Source organism: Rhinolophus sinicus, chromosome 5, assembly GCF_057876585.1.
Source record: "Rhinolophus sinicus isolate RSI-liver-muscle chromosome 5, RSI-T2T, whole genome shotgun sequence".
In the NCBI taxonomy this organism is placed as follows: Eukaryota; Metazoa; Chordata; class Mammalia; order Chiroptera; family Rhinolophidae; genus Rhinolophus; species Rhinolophus sinicus.
Genome location: NC_142505.1, coordinates 12,983,529 through 13,001,122, shown reverse-complemented (window position 1 = coordinate 13,001,122; position 17,594 = coordinate 12,983,529). Strand labels below are relative to the sequence as shown.

Below are 17,594 nucleotides of genomic sequence, written 5' to 3'. Positions count from 1 at the left end.
AGAAACACTTGGGCAAAATGTGCCTGTCATTTTTCTCCAGGAGTCTCATTTGGGTTGAATTATTTCTAAAGCTCAGTAGGCTGAGGCGGATAGGTTAAAGGATCACTGCAAACGAAGCAAACGTGTCCCTTTAGTCCAAAAAACAAGTCGTCATTTGCATGTGCTGTTTTGCATTGCACTGTATGCACACCATGCATCAGAGCATGACTCATGTGTTCAATCACTCCCCAGGTGTTTATTAAACACCTACTGCAGGCCGTACCTGTGCTCAGGGCAGCACAAAGATGAACGGGGCAGGGTCTCTCCCCTAACCCTCCATGGTCTCTGTTTGGCCTCCACTCTTCAAGGTTGCAAAAAGAGACAGTGCAGGGAATGGGAGGCCATAGGCACTTATCAGAAGGGTACAGCAGTGGCCTGTCTTGCCTCTGTCCACCACGCTCTGTCTTTCCCTTCCTGGGGTCTCTGCTTGTCCCCCAGCATGCTGCAAGGCCATGGGCATCAGGCTGGGCAACCGATCAGCAGACACAACGGCCCAGCCAATGGACAACCTTTGGCTGAGGGAAACCCCTTCTTTCACTGGTTTCACTCAAAGCATATAGCTTTGCTGACAAAAACAGCTGTGGCAGCTGCCTTTCTTGGGAGGGAAGTGGTATGTGCAGGTGAAGCCAGAAAGCCTTTGGGTTATAGTTTTGTGACAATTATTTGGAGTCACATTGTCCTGGTTCAAATCCTGACTCTGCCACTCAAGCTGTGTCACCTCAGTCAAGTTATTTCTCTGAGCCAGACTTTCCTTATTGTGAAAACCAGGACAATAAAACCCATGGGGCACAGCTGGTGTGAGGATTAGGAATGACACTTGTAAAGTGCTTCTCACTGTATCTGGAACGTGTGGGCCCTCAGGAAATAATTAATACTCAAAGCAAGAAGGTCCCAAATGGTGTAATGAGAGTACTAAAAATCTGTGTTCTGGGGACACAGGGAGGAAGGAACACTCTTTTCTTAGAGGTCTTGGTGGATGCATTCACCTGGGCAGGGCATGCCAGGAGAAGGACCATGCTGTCCAAAGGTCAAGAGGGTGAAGGGCTTCCCACATCCGGGAGCTGCTCAATGTGGTCCCCTTCTCCTGGGGGCCAGGGCTTTGACGATGTGCAGCTGCCTTGTCCCCTTAGAACTGTCTTCACTCTTTCTGGTCCTGTTCCATCCCAGGCTGCTCTCTCGGCAAGGATTTTTGAGTGACAGTGACCTTTTCTATTTCACCCTCTCAGGCAATCTTCTCGCTTTCCTCCCCAAATGCCCTTTTTGCGATGCTTAGAAAAAATTAAAATCCGAGTGTTACGAACTGAACGTTTGTGTCCCCCCCATAATTCATATGGTAAAGCCCTAACTCCTAATGTAACTTTATTTGGGGCTAGAGCCTCTAAGGGGGTTAAATGAGGTCATAAGAGCAGGGTGCTGATTCAACAGGACTGGTGTCTGTACAAGAGGAAGAGACACCAGGGATGGGTGTGTATGTGAGGACACAGCAAGACGATGGCCATCTGGAAGCCAAGGAGAGGGGCCACAGGTGAAACCAAACCTGCCGAGACCTTGATCTTGGACGTCTAGCCGCCAGAACTTTGAGAAGTAAACTCTGTTGGTTAAGCAACCCAGTCTGTGGTATTTTGTTATGGCAGCCCGAGCAGACTAGTACACCAAGTTTGAAGTCAATTAATCAGAGTAGAATTCTTTGCAGAATTTAAGAGCTGACGACCACTAGTCAAAAAGCTAGGTTTGTTTAGCCTGCGTCAGCAAAAGAGGACACATACCAGAGGATCCAGGGAGCGTCTCCATCAGGGGGAGTTGGGAGGTTCTTCTTATAGGATTTGGGCTTGTGCTAGAGGAGTCTCAAGAGGGCCATAGGAGGCAGGCTCAGTTCTGGATCACACGTTGTCACGAAGCAGGGGCATTCGGTAACTGGGTGTCTTAGTACGTTTTACCCAGGAGGTGACAGGACTGAAATAGGCTAGAGTCATCCCTGGGAAAGAGGCAGGATTCACTGACGTTGGCCAGAGGTGGGGGTGTTCAGTCATTTTGTGGTTATGGAATGACCTTGCCTGAGCTTCTGTGATGTTTAGGTAGGAACCTCATGGTCAGGCAGCCAACAAGCATGTTTTCCCTCTCTTTCCTTATGTTAGGGCATCTCACGTGGTCCAACCCACCCAATGGGAACAATGGCCAGGTCAGCCAAGCTGTGCAGGTGCAGCTCCGGCCATGGGTTATAGGCACTCCCACACGTGCTCTTTCAGGTGAGGAAACTGAGGCTCAGGGAGATTAGAGGAGGAACTCGAGGCTACCCAGCTGGTAGGTTGGGGGGTGGGCAGGGACTGCACCCAGGTCAGGGATTTACCTACATTCAGTGTCAGGCCATTTCTCTCCAGGTTACCAAACCCAGAGCAGATGCCTTCTGGGCAGACTCAGGTTAAATGAGGTCATAAGAGTGGGGTCCTGATTCAATAGGACTGGTGTCCATACAAGAAAAGAAAGAGACTCAGGGTGGGCAACCATGGCTCCTCCCTGAAGGGCTTTCCTCCTGGCTCTGGGAGAGCAGCAGGCTGAGCAAACGGGAAAGGCTTGGGTATTAGGTCAGAGGGACTATTTCTTCAAGGAAGCCTTGGGGCTCCCCCTTGTGGTTGTCACGTGAATTCTGGCCCAGGACTGGCCCGAGACAGGTGGGAAGCACGGTTCCGGCGACGGCACCAAGAGCACCTATCCGAGTCGGACAGACATGCCCTCGTCGCAGGCTCATTTAACCCTCGACCCATTGGGCCGTGAGCAGCGTGTTCTCAGCTTGTGCCAGAGATGAGAAAACAGAGCTGAAGTCAGAGTTCACCCATTGCAGAGTGTCGAAGCTGGCCTTTAGGCCTCATCCGGTGAGCTCCTGGTGCTGTACAGACACCCTTCCCAGCTCTGAATCCGGCATGGTTCTTTAAAGTCAGACCCTCAGCGCGGCTGGGTAAACGCTGTAAAGCCCAGTGGGTGTCGCCCTCCCTCCCCTCCAGGTGGAGAGAACTGGGCCCTCCATAGCATCCGAGGTGAGGTGCCCATTCTCCCCTTTCCCTGTCTCAGGGGGAACGAACCAGTGTGGAGAGTGCTCAGCTCTGTAGTCAGACCAGGCTGGCAGAAGACGAGTGTGACAAGCCGGAATGTGAGTAAGAGTAGAGTAAGGCGAAGCTCACCTTCAGAAGAGCACATGCCTGACTCAGAAGGACTCCTGGGAGAGAAGGCTGAAAAGCAGGCTCTGAGGGAAAATTGAGGAGAACGTGCCATTAACTCCCCAGCACCCTCCTGCCCACCTCACACGACAGCGCTATGCGGGCAGACCAGAGTCTACACACATCCTGTAACTTGATGGGTGCTCACAACAGGTCCTGCCCTGCTAGGCTTCAGCCTCGCACACAAACACACCTAAGTGACAGTAACATGGACCCATCAACGTTGCCAAAGATGGAGAAAATGATAAACCACAGGAGTAGAGAAGGGGTCTGCAGATCACTGCCCTGTACACCTGAAGCTGAAGCTGAACAATAATGAATGTCAACTACAAGTTTATATATATATGTATGTATATACTTACAAGAAGCAGAGTACAGCATTAGGAATAGAGACAGTAGAAATGTAATGGCTGTGTGCGATGTCAGAGGGGTAGTGGATGGGCGTAAGGGGGTTGTCACTGTGTGAGGGATATAAATGATAAATGTCTAACTATTACATTGTTTTGTGTACCTGAAACTAATTTTAAAAAAAAGAAGAAAAAAAAAACCAAAGAAAGAAAAACAACTGAAGGAGGCAGCTATTGGATGGAGGAGGGTTCACAGAAGTTAGAAGGTCAGAGGGCCTGGTGGGGAGGGAAAGCGTGGGGCCTGACGTCCACAGGCCAGCTCTCCAGTGCCCTGGGGACTATCCAGGGGGCCCATTCATGTTCTGGGCAAAGGCTAAGACAGCCAGACAAGTGGCCAAGATTCCACCCTGTACTGTATATATGTTTCACTGGAGGCCTGATAGAAAACCTGTGTGACACCTCTTGAGCGTGAATTCAGCTTTGCCCATGGGACACGGATCCCCAAGGGAGGATTTGGAGACACTGCACTGTGGCTGATGCGACCACACAGGAATACCACTCAGGTGACACCTGGGCTAGAGAAACTGTCAAGAAGACCTTCAGAAATTCTCCTCCCCAGCAGACAGCTGGCACACAGAGGAGTCACGAAACTACTCATTCCTCTCCGTCTTCACCTGCACATGCTGTTTCCTGACCCTCCATGCGCTCAGGGTAGTTTATTCTGAGCAATAGGGACAGTGGCACATAAAGGCCAAAGCTGGGTTCCACTGGGGGACTTCATTTGGAGTTTCACTGTGAGTAGATGACACAGTGTGTGTTTCTTTCCACAGGAAAGAGCTCCCCCTAAGCTGGCTGAGAGGGGTCATTGACAGCTATTCTGAAAATTGCTTTTTGGTGGTCCTTTCAACCCTCCCTACAACTGTGTGAGAAGCAGGTTCCGGCTTGCTGGAGGGCTCAGCCCTTACCTGTTGTGTCTCAGTTTCCTGCTCTGCACAATGGGGAGTTGTAACCACATCCTCTGCAGGCCCTGTCCAGCTCTATATAACCAGCGTGCCCGTCTGCTCTGTGCCTGACTATCCAGTTCTAGGAGATTTATAAAATTCTCTTACGGTTACACTACATGGAGCCCTGAGCCGAGGCTGGGGGTGAGGGGTACAGAACTTTGAATCTCAGAGATTCAGTCTGGAAACTTTCCAGAGACACACCTTTGTCATATCCTGGGAGGGATGGAGACTGTGGGCCGATGGGAGAGGGGGAAAATGAGGGAGAGAGGAACAACAAAACAAAACCAAAAAAAAAAGGAGAAAGGAAGCAATTTTGCAGTTAAAATAGACCACAAGAATACCTAGAGGTACCTCCTGGTATAGAACACCTAAGATGCTGGATAATTATTTAAACGTACCTTTTACAATAAGGCAGAAAGATAAGGGAAATCCTCAGAGGCCAGGATGCAAATCCAGAGAGGTGAGGGAAGGCTGGAGCCTGCATTGCCCCTGGCCCCCTCTGGGCCTTCAAGTGGGGAGCCTGGTCTTTATGGGTCACACTCATGCAGCAAGGAGGGTAGAGACAAGGTTTGGGCTGGGAAGGGAGGGAGTGTTGTTTGAGGCCCACACAAAGCCCATACCCCCAAAGGGCCTTAGCTCCTTCCTTAGAAAACAGAGGCTCCAGCAAAGTCTGCGCACGACTGCCATCTTGGGGGTGTAATTCAAGGGAACACAGTGAAGGAAAAAGGAGAAGTGAGGCTGGGAGAGAAAGAAAGCAAATACAGAGCGGTGTGTTACTGAGCTGGCCACAGCATCCTGAGAAAGTACGACTGGTACCTGGTCATGTGGACCTCTGCTAAAGACCCACGGAACCACTGCCTCTTGGAGCAGTTGGCTGTGCGATCAAAGGGTAAGCAATTCAATGCTCAGCTCTTTCTCTTCTCCTGTGTCTCTTTGGTCACTATTTCCCCCATGGGGCATCAACTTCTCTGCACTTTTGGGCTCTGTAACCTGGACTCTCTGGCTAGCCCCTGGGAAGACCAGAGTCTCCGTGGGCCCGGGCAGATCAGACGTGGAAGCGCAGCTGCCATGTCTCCAGGTACTGTGGGCAGGACGGAGACCGCCCAGAGCCGCGCCCTCATCCCCGGGGAGGCTGGATATGGCAGTGTTAGGGACACAGGTTAGGGAGGTGGTGGCCTGGACTTTACAAGGGTGGAGATTGCATGAGACACCACTGGGGCACTCTGGCTGGGAAGCAGCCAGTATTCAGAAGGCCATATGGACATAAGAAATGTCCAAACCTGTAGAGAATTTATAATGCATTTATTTGAGCAAAATTGACAATTTCCAGGAAACAAAATCTCAACAGATTGAGAAAATGCTCTGGAGAATGGTAGTTTTGCAGCTTATTTTATACATGAGAATCAAAGGAGGAGGGTTACATGAAATCCATTGGCAGTAGTTAAGGACGCAGGGGAAAGCAAAGTGAGGAAATCTCTGGGGTTGGATAAAAAGCAAAACAGAGACACATCCTTCTTTTACATTGGTGGGTACAGAATAGTTAACTATTAATATTTACAGCACAAAGAGATGGTGTGGGAGGAAGGAGATAACAATGAGGGTTCTGTGGTCTTACGCTCTGGTGCCCTTGGTTGTGCCCTCAGAGGTCTGGAAAAGATTACTCTGAAATTTCAAAGGTATGTTATCTTAGATGCAAAAAGACAATAGATAAGCTCACTTAAAGCAAAAATTGACCTTTGTCAAGGAAGCTACAAGCCCTGGATGTGACTACCCGCCAAGACCCACTTCTAGTTAGACATTTTTATATTCAGACCATCCTCTGTGGTTACTTTTGGTCTCTGGGTTTGTAATGCCCACCATGCTGGCCTCCCCTGAGCTTGCAGCTTTAGTAGGTGGCCCTTGTTCATCCACAGCCAGAAGGCTGAGCTGTCCTAGGGAAGCCATAGGCTGGGTCCAGTATGGGAGCTCAACCAGAGACAGATGGCTGCTTATAAAGGGCTATTTACAAATGTCTGGGCTAGGAAAGGCACACAGGGATGAGTGCAGTGACCTAGTTCCCACAGCAGAACAGCAAAATGAACTGCTACCACCTTTAGGCTTAAAAGCACAAAGGAAAGGAAAGGTTTATAGAAACTGACGGGGGGACTCAGATAATAGGTATCTGCACACAAAGATGGCTCCCAGGTCCCTGATGAAAACTTCAGTTGTGAGACTGGTTATTATAAAGGTGTACATATATTTGAAAAGAACAAAGCAATTCCAATACAAAAGGGAGAGGGAAGAGAAGACTCTTCCCTTGTTTGTAGCAAGAAGAATTAGCCTTTTGATTTTATTTTTTATTTACCCCTGTACCCTCTAGTGTATTTTCTGTGGCTATTTTTACCCCCAACCTTGGCAATATACTGTATATAGACTTCTAAGTCCTAGGAACATTTTTTCACTTAACTATACACTATGAACACTTTTTATGTCATTGAAAATTTCTTCATAAATGCCATTTAAAGTACTTCTATTAAAGTATAGTTGACATGCAATATTGTATCAGTTTCAGGCGTACAGAATAGTGATTGGACATTTACGTATCTTACAATGTGATCACCAGACCACAGTCCATCACATAGTAACAAGTTACCACCATATTATTGTCTATATTCCCCTTCATCTTTTTTACTCACCCCCCAACCCCCTCCCCTCTGGCAACCATCAGTTTGTTCCCTGAGTCTGTTTTTGTTTGTTTGTTTGTTTGTTTTTTAGATTCCACATATAAGTGAAATCATGCAGTATTTATCTTTCTCTGACTTATTTCACCTAACATAATATCCTCTAGGCCCATCCATATTGTCTCAAATGGCAAGTTTTCATTTTTTTTATTGCTGAGTAATATTCCATTGTGTGTATGTAGCATATCTTATTTCCCATTTGTCTATCCATAGACACCTAGGTTGCTTCCTTATCTTGGCTATTGTAAACAATGCTGCAATGAACATGGGATGCATATATATTTTTGAATTAGTGGTTTTGTTTTCTTCAGATAGATACGCAGAGGTGGAACTCCTAGGTGTATGGTAGTTCTATTTTTAGTTTTTTGAGTAATCTCCACACTGTTTTCCATAGTGGCTACACTAATTTACAATTCTACCAACTGTGAACACAACTGTGTACCTTTTCTCCACATCCTTGCCAACACTTGTTATTTCTGACTTTTTGAGACTAGCTATTCTGACAGGTGTGAGGTGATAGCTCATTGTGGTTTTATTTGCATTTCCCAATGATTAGTGATGCTGAACAATTTGTATGTCTTCTTTGGAGAAATGTCTCTTCATTCCATCTGCCCATTTTTTGATCAGATTGTTTATTTTTTTGTTATTGAGTTGTATGAGTTCCTTATAATTTTGGACATTAAGCCCTTATTGGATATATAATTTGTGAATATCTTCTCCCATTCAGTAGGCTGTCTTTCATTTTTTGATGGTTTCTTTTGCTATGCAGAAGCTTTTTAGTTTGATATAGTTTCATTTGTTTATTTTTGCTTTTTTTTTCTGTGCTCAAGGGGACATATCCAAAAAGGTATTTAAAAATTCCATTTTAGTGCATAATATTTCATTGTACAGAAATCTTTATTTAACTACTTCCTTATTTTGGAATTTTGGCCGATATCACTTTTTTTCTATTGTAAATAATGTTGTGAAAACACATTTGCACATACATTTTTAAAAACATGTTTCAACATCTCCTTGAGATTCTTAAATGTTGAATAAATGAATCAAAATACATATTTGTTTCTAAGATTTTTGATACTCCCTGTGAAATTGCTTTCAGAAAGGTTTTGCGCTCATTAGATAATCTAAAACATCAACAGTACTGGAAAGAGAGAAAAAAGAGGGAAGAAAATTCCCAAAGATATTGCCTTGAAAGAGTATGAATAAAAGAAGAATCACACCAAGTTAGACTGTCACAAAATTTCAAAACTCTAGGAATCACGGAAAGACCCTGGAGGAGCGGGAGAGAGCTGTGGGGAGAGAAACAGAGGGAAGGGTCACTTTAAAAAGATGATGAATTCTAGTGCCATCAGACTAAACAGCAGAAATAAATGGTGGGGAGCAGTAGAGCAATGGCTTTACGATTCTAAGAGAAAATGACATGTAACCTAGAATTCTTTACCCAGCAAATGATCACCCAACTGTACGAGTAGAATAAAGACTCTTTAGACACGCCAAGAACTAAATGAAACTGCCTCCCAGATGCCAGTTATTGCAAGGTGCTCGTCAGCAAAACAGAGAGGGAGCCAAGAAATCAAGATATGGAGTCCAACAAACGGGAGCTCCAGCCAGGAGGGTAGAGAAGGAAAATCCAAGAATATTAATTGTTGCCTAAAGAGCAGAGTGGGGCAGGAGGAATGAGGGCGGACCAGGCCTGGTCTGGAGACGGAGAGGACAGGGGGAGGAACCAATGGAACACTGGGCGTTTGGAAAAAATTGCTGAAAGTCACTGGGTAGGCCTATAGGAACATTTGAAAAAATCAATTAGAGGCACGTAAAATGAAGATAGTTAAAGAAGGAAAAACAAAGAATAGTTTAAGAAACATAACAATACTTTTTACTCGTATGTTATAATTATTTTGAGAGGTTGAAGGAGAGGAAAGGGTAACAGAACTAAATCCTCCACCACATCAACAGGAAATCAATCAAAACTAAAAGCTATGAGTTGAGAAGTAGCAGTGTAAGCATATTATTTAGAAATTTTGATGGTAGGTACCAGAGGGGGAAAACAGTTAAATTAGTTTTTGGTGATTTTTTTTCTGGAGACAGCTATATTTTATTATAAGCTTTTAGCACAGTTTAATTTTTGCATATATTACTGGGAGACAAGTAAAAATTAATTATCATTTTAAAATCCCCTACATACCACCCTCCACTCCAGGAAAAGCATATGAATTAACCTTTATGTGTCTCATAGGTCAGATAGTTATTTTTATTTCTGCTCTGATGTTTATCTGGAAATAAAACTATTTTGAAGTTCTCAATGAACTCTTTGACTCATACCTGGAGAGGTGTTAGCATTTATGATCTCATAGATTTCTAGATCTCTCCTACTCACGTGAAGGGCTTTGTCGTTCTTCTCTCCCTTCCTTGAATTGTGCAGCTCCTGACAGTTATCAAGGGCTGGAGAGAATGCTCATTTCACACCAGAGAGTGGGAGTGTTGTTTTGGTAAGAATGTTGAAATCTGACTTACTTATAAAATGGTTGGTTTGGGTGAGGGTTTGTTAAAAAAAAAAAAAAAAAGAGAGAGACAGAGAGAAAGAAAGAAACGAAAGGCCCAAGATGAAGTTGCTTGCTTCGAGCACAACAAACCAAGACTTAATTCCAATTTCAGTCCCTCCCAGGAATTCAACCTTAAGCCAGTTTTTGTTCATTAACAGTTCTGATCTACATCAGGTCCCCCAGTAGTCCCTGAAACCTAACACTTTCATAGAGTATTGGTGCTAGGGCAGCTGGGTTTGTGCTGATCTTGCCATTTATTAGCTCTGTGACCTTGAACAAGTTATTTAATTGATTTAAACTTCTGCTTCCTCATTCACAAAATAGAGATAATTATAATGCTCCATTTTCTTAGAGTTTTGGTGAGGATTCAATGGGACAATGTATGTATGTGACAATGTATGTAGTATTTACTTAGATTGGTCAATAAATTAGCTATGGTCAGTCTTATTTATAAGAACAATGTTGATCCTATGCAAATAACCTGTATATGCAGTTAGCACATACTGAAGATAATGTAACACTAAAAATAATATTTCCTGGGGTTGGTATCAGATAGACTGGAGTTCAGATCTGAGCTCATTTCCTTGTCTTCTCAGCTGTGGAGGTCCCGTCTGAGGAGTGAGGGGTCTCAGGCCCACACCAGGATCCCCAGCCCAGGGTTTCAGTGCTGGGAAGAGAAGTCCCCATAACTTCTGGCTGTGAAAACCAGTGGACATTGTGGCTGGGTGAGACAGAGGGTTGCTAGTGTCCCAAGTGTTCCTCTTAAAGGGACTGATCATAAACTTACTCGCTGACGGACTCACTCACTCTGACCTCCATGGCTGGGGCAGCAGCTTTAAAGGTACCAGAGACATATGGGGAGGAACTGAATTGCCTGACTTCGGGGCAAGGACTGGAGGGGCAGCTTTCTCCCAGACAGAAGTGCTGGCAGAAGTCGTTGTTTCTTTGTTGAGTCCTCCATGCTCCCAATGTGCAGACACAGAGGAGCACCATATCTGAATCTTGATCAACCTGGCTAACACTGTTCATTCACCCCACCCTAATGATTACCTAAGACCCTGTCCCACCCAACTTACAGGCTCAACCAAACCTCTTCCAATGGCTTTTACATACAAACACCCTGTCTTGGCTTATGCTGCAGACTTTCCTAAAATCTCTCAAAGGTTCACAAACCCCAAAGAAGTGACATCTGGCCTTGGCATATGCCATACATCTTGCTGAGCAGCCCAAAGCCCAGGACTAGCAATAGCTGGTCTCTATTCACAGTTTAGCCTCTCCCAGGAACCTCCTAGACCAGCACAAGTGGCAACCATCTGCAGATCACTTTGTGGCTCATGCCAAGTGACCATGGGTAGGGCACCAGAAGTGGCTAACCTTGGCCTACAATAGAGCCCCTCCCAAGAGGCCCCAGAACCAACACACGCAGTGGCCAGCTTCAAACCCCACAGAGCACCACCTAACCACCTCCACAAGTGACACACCCAAAGGGCACACTGGGCAGGCACGAGAGCTCTGGTAAAGCGAATCCTGTATGACAGGGTCAGCCCCTGCACAACAGCTCCTCCACTGTAGTCACAGCCAGTCCTCACAACCAATCAGCCTGAAGGTCAATTCCTCCCACAGACATGCAAACAGCGACCGTCATTATTTCTTCAAATAGATTTTCAATTCCTAACACTCTACCCAAGACACATTATAATTAAAATTTCAAAGGTTAAAGACAAAGACAGAATCTTAAAAGCAGCAAGAGAAAAGCAATTAGTTACTTACAAGGGAGCTCGCATAAGACTGTCCCTGATTTCTCGACAGAAACTTTCCAAGCCAGAAGGGATTGGCAGGAAATATTCAAAGTAATAAAAAGCAAAGGCGCTCCAACCAAGATTACTCTACCCAGCAAAGTTATCATTTAGAATCAAAGGACAGATAAAGAGCTTCCCAGACAAGTAAGAGCTAAAGGAGTTCATCACCACCAAACCAGTATTCAAAGAACGTTACGGGACTTCTTTAAGAAGAAGAAAAAAAAAAAGATAAAAAAATATGAGCAGTAAAATGGCAATAACTACATATCTGTCAACAATTACTTTAACTGTAAATGGATTAAATGCTCCAATCAAAAGACATAAGGTGGCTGAATGGATAAGAAAACAAGATATTTACATATACTGTTCACAAGAGACTCACTTCTGATCAAAAGGCACACACAGACTGAAAGTAAATGGATGGAAAAAAATATTTCATGAAAATGGAAAAAAAGCAAAAAAACTGGAGTAACATTACTTACTATTCCAGACAAAATAAAGTTTAAGACAGGCTATAGCAAGAGACAAAAAAGGACACAGTAATACCACTTCTGGGCATTTATCTGAAGAAACCCAAAATACTATTCAAAAAGATATATGAACCCCTATGTTCATTGCAGCATTATTTATAATAGCCAAGATATGGAAGCAACCTAAATGTTCATCATAGATGAATGGATAAAGAAAAAGTGATATGTACACACACACACACACACACACACACACACACACAAACACAATGGAATATTACTCGGCCACAAAAAAGAATGAAATCTTGACATCTGCAACAACATGGATGAACTTAGAAAGTATTACACTAAGGGAAATAAGTCAGACAGAAAAAGACAAATGTCATATGATTTCACATATATGTGGAATCTAAAAAACAAAATAAATGTACAAACAAAGCAGAAACAAATTCATAGATACAGAAAACATTTTGATGGTTGTCAGATGCCAGGGAGGTTGGTGGGATGGGTGACGACGGGGATGGGATTAAGAAGCACAAATTGGTAGTTACAGAATGGTCACGGGGATGTAAAGCATAGTATAGGAGCAGTCAGTAACATTGTAGTAACTATGTACTCGTATGGTATCAGATGAATACTAGCTTTATCACGGTGATCATTTCATAAGTTATATAAGTCTAATCACTATGTTGTACACATGAAAATAATCTAATATTGTGTGTTAACTGTAATTGAAAACTAAAAAAATTATTTAAAAAACTATGAACAAAAAAGAAAATCAGCTCTCATCTTAGAGGCATACGAATAGCGTATACAATGCAATGATGACCATGATATAGAAAGGGTTTTTATATGCCAAAAAGAAAAGGGCCACTAAGTAGAAAAACGGGCAAAGGATATATCAGAAGAAATAGAACAGAATGCTACCTATATGCAAAGATTTCCAACCTGTAATATTCAAATAAGTGAAAAAAGTTTTAATGATACAACTGGTTGTATTGGTATATAGAAAACACATGGATAGTGGTGTTTGTTTGTTTAAATTAGCCTTTTTATTTTGAGACAATCATAGATTTACATGGAGTTATAATTCATAATACAAAGAGATCTCATGTACCGTTTTCCTAGTTTTCCCCAATAGCAATGTTTCATAAAACTGTAGTACAATATCCCGACCAGGATATTGACATCGATACAGTCAAGACGCAGAATAATTCTATCACCATAATAATCTATTACGTTGCCTTTTTATTTTTTAATTTTCCCATTTTTTATTATTAGTTTTAGGTGTACAGAACAACATAATGATTAGACATTTACCCTCTCACAAAGCGATAACCTCAATAAACCTGCCACTCATCTGACACTGTAGATCGCTATTACAATACCATTGATTACATTCCCTATGCTGTATGTTGCATCCCATGACCAGATATATATATATATTTGACATTTGATACTATTTTATGTTAGTTTCAGGTATACAGCGCAGTGGCCAAGCATCCATACAACTTATGATGTGATCCCCTCATCAAGTTCAGCACCCATCTGACACCATACACAGTTTTATATTATTGACTATATTCCCCGTACTACACTTCACAGTGATTAAGAGTGAATGAAGTTTTTGGCCTGAGCATCCAGGAGGTGCAGATATCATTTATGGAGAGGCAATTCCCAGGGGAAGCCCGGGTTTGTGGAACATGCATTAAGAGTTTTTTTGGGGATACATTACACTTAGATGCGTCAGATAGAACTGTTGAGTAGATAGCTGCCAGTACAAACCAAGTTTAAGGAAGAAATATGGGCTCGACCAGGGAAATAAATGTTGGCCTCACCAGCCTGTTGATGGTATTAAAGCCATGGGAAGGGACGACTGCACCTAGTGGGGTCAACAGAAAGAGAAGAGGTCCAAGGGCTGAGCCTAGACTCTCCTGATACAGACTGAAATAAGTAAGGGATAGCAGTATGTGAGAACGCTGCTTTCATTCTTTTTTCTTTCTGTCTATCTTTCTTTTTTTCAGTGAAATCGGAAGCAAGGACATCAGCTGAAAATGAGGACCTTGGATCAGGGGTGAAATGGCTGTCTTGGAGGCTGGTAGGCTGACAGTGAGTAGAATCTCCTGGAAGTGTTGAAAAGCCTACTTGAGGTTTATTGTCAGGAAATAAATGTCACTAGCTGGGAGGCTACGAGTGTCTCACTAGCTGCTGCTGTGTGGGGGTAGATGTAGAGCAGGAAGAAGGTGGGTTTAGGGGAGCTGAGCTTTGGTTGAGTGAGTGTAAGAGAGAGAGAGGTGGCGGGAGGGTCTAGTCTTTTGGGAATTCAGGTATCCTTTCTGCTTCCCCAGACCGTGGTCCTGTTTTCAACGCTGGTTGAATTTTCACTGGCGCCCTCCCTACCACTTTGCTCCTTGGCCACTTCCCTGCCCTGTCCCCACATTCGCCCCTCTGGGCATCAGTCTTCCTCCTCCTCTTCCCTTCCTGCCTCCTCTTTGGTTTTTCCTCCTGCCCACAAGCCAGCTCAGTCACAAGAACGGAACCAGCACTTCACAAGGCACAGTCATAGTGAGTTTCTGAATTTTATCAAGACTCCCACTAGCATGTCATGTCTGAACTGATTTTCTTAGAAGGCAGGCTCTCTGAAGTCAGAGGAACCTCGTCTGCCCAACAAGTGTGCTCTGAGTCTTACTGTTTGTTAGGTCCATTGTGTGATGTGAAGGTAGCCTCTGAGCCACTCCTTCCAGTGTTCCGTAAGGAGCTTTTTGTCCAGCAGAGGAGAGAATGACCCAGGTGGAAAGGAACCGCACTGGATATCAGAAACCACTCCCCCCCATACCCCACACTCCTCACCCTTGTCTCTCTTCAGACTAAACTTATTCCCCCAGCTTCCGGGAGTGCTGTTGGCAGATGGTCCCTGCTGTCAGCCTCGCCAAAGTTCAAACCCCTTCCTGGGACAGCCTGCGCGCAATGACTGGTCAATATCCAGTTATCGAGGCCTGGCTTCCTCAACCCAAATTGAGACATCTCAGCAGGGTCAGGTCACTTCAGCTTCAGAGCTCCCTGGGGGTTGAACTGAGGCCATCACTGAGACTACGTCACAGCTTACCTTCTCCATCTCCCCAGTTCTTGCCTCCCTCCCCTCCCTTCCACAGGTGTTGATCCCAAGAGCACCCCTTAATAAATGCTGGCACTCCAACCTTCACCTCAGAGTCTGCTTCCTGGGGCAGCCAGCGTGCAACAGTCAGTGCCAGGAGTGGTCCAAGAAAGCAGGTGATGACAGAGGATTTTATTGCTTTTAGAAATTTGTTTTCTTGGCGGAGAATACCCCCACTCCAGGACCCTAAAATAATCCCTTCCCTGGATTCCTCCTTTTCTACAAAATCACAATTGCATCTGTCATCTTCTGGATCTCACGCCCAAATCCTTCATTAAATGTAATTTGTACCCACAGTTTTTCCTCTATTGCCCCAATCTCCAGACCATGACCTGGCTAAGTGGATAAGCATGGACACATATGGTTGTGTCTGCTTCTGTCAGGATGGCATCTTGTGTTCTGGGTTGAGGGACAGAGATCAGAATTCGGGGCCACCAGGCCAACTGGAAACCGTGGGGGTAGGAATGCCAGGAAGGAGAGTAAAGGCCGAGCCCTAAAATTGGTGTGGAAACTCCCATCCTGGTCTTGGCCTACCGCCTCAGCTGTGGGGTTATTTCTTAAAACTGACGGAAGACCACCTATTATGTGATTCCATTCATTTGAAAGTCCAGAATAGAGAAATGTATAGAGCTTTTAAGTGTATTCATGGCTTCTTAGAGTTGGGATGGGGGTGGGGCACAGGAGGAGATGGGCAGTTATAGCTAAAAGGTGCAGGGTTTCTTTTTGAGGTGGTAAAAATGTTTTCAAACTGATGGTGGTGATGGTTGCAATTTGTGACTATGTAAAAACACATTGAATTGTGTACTTTAAATGGGGGGTTGCCTATGGATTATATGTCAGCGAAGTTGTTTAAAAGAACGGAAGGGGTTCCAGTGTTGCTAGGACTCTTCCATCTCTTGGGTTCGCCCTTGCTGCTGGCAGGATGACAGGCTCAGGAGCGTTAGCAGCCATGCTTCTGCCACCAGAGAGAAGCCAGTTTACAATAAGAAAGACTGAAATCTAAATGCGGGCCTTGCTAAAACACCCAATCCTGTGAAGGTCTTGCACCCCAATCATCCCAGCAGTAGAGGAGATAAGGCTGACAGTTGACAAGGAGACTTTAGAAGGAGTCTTAGCTCTCCAAGAAGCAGAGCCTGAGGTAAAGACCTGGGTGTGGGTGGTTTATCTGAGCGGTGGTCCCAGGCAGCAGGAATCAGAAACTGAGACAGGCAAGGGAAGGAAACGACCCCAGATGTACCTGAGTAGCTTCTGATGTGAGCCCCTGGGGCCTAATCCGGCTAAGGACCTTGGAGACGGGGCCAGGACTTGCATGAGGCATTCAGAGAGCCACACTTAAGGAGGCACTCCCTTTTTAGGTGCTGACGTTCTGGCACAACCTTGGTTATAAGTGCTGCGTTAAATTTTGCACTTGGCCGGTGCCTCTGTTGCCTTCTCCTAGTCCCTGCCCTGCTCTGAGAGACTGTGCAGAACTCTCCTCACAATGGTCCCACCAAGCAACAGGGATGGTGGGGTATCTTGTCACTGCCCCTCTCCCCCACTGATCGAACACTGCCCCTGGGTCATTCAATCCTGGCACTTCCAGCCCTCAGGCAGGGAGTCAAGCGGGAGAAAGCTGCCGGCCTTGTAGGAACTGTCCCCCGTGGATGAGATGAACTCAAAAGTTGGCTGAGGGCACACAGGCCTGGCACCAAGGGCATCTGCAGTAGACGCTGAGAGTTTGTTTCGAAGCAGAGTTCAAGGATGACTGGAATATTTCACTTCTCCATGAGGATGTCGTGACTTGATGAGATCCTACCTGTGAAAGTGCTTGGAAAAATGTGATGCTCCTAAAACTGTAATGGGGTGTTATTATTGTGGGGCTGGGGTGTTCCAAGGCTTGTCCAACAAACAGGGAGTGGCGCCTCCTCGCCTCCACTGCTTGATGCCACAGCCAGCAGACATGGCAGCTGAGCCCACCAGAAATGTCAGTTGTGCCAGGAGGACACACACCACTCAGACAGACAGCACACAGTGGAGAGGCTCGTGGAGAAGAAAGAGAAGATGGCAAAGCAAGGGTGCTCTGCGGTAACTGACAGATGTGCATGAGTCCAGCAACTTCCAGAGCTAACGGGGTGGGGGGAAATCTCTGCACACACAGGAAGTCCTGCAAGACAGCAAGGAAATACACACACTGTCCAAACCCAGCAAGGGGCTCTTCTGTTAGTTTCACGGTTTCTCTAAAGGCTAGAAGCCAATTAACCCTAGAAGCTCCATAGAGAGCTTTGCACACAGCCCAGTCGAGACGGGCAGGTGCACAAAGGGGCAGA

At 45.1% G+C, this 17,594-nt stretch overlaps 1 protein-coding gene across 3 annotated transcripts in view; it reads right to left on the bottom strand.

The window, feature by feature from the left end:
- CX3CR1 (C-X3-C motif chemokine receptor 1) overlaps positions 1 to 17,594 on the bottom strand; it is a 69,225-nt gene that overhangs the window by 22,035 nt on the left and 29,596 nt on the right. Inside the window, exon 3 of one of the 3 annotated variants that reach the window (XM_088798253.1) lies at positions 12,023 to 12,070. The exons of 1 other annotated variant lie outside the window; for it this stretch is intronic. The gene's annotated coding sequence lies outside the window, so the exon portion shown is untranslated. Of the gene's footprint in view, positions 1 to 12,022; positions 12,071 to 13,029; positions 17,432 to 17,594 lie in introns of those variants that run through there. One more of the 3 variants, XR_012489613.2, reaches the window with a different exon arrangement.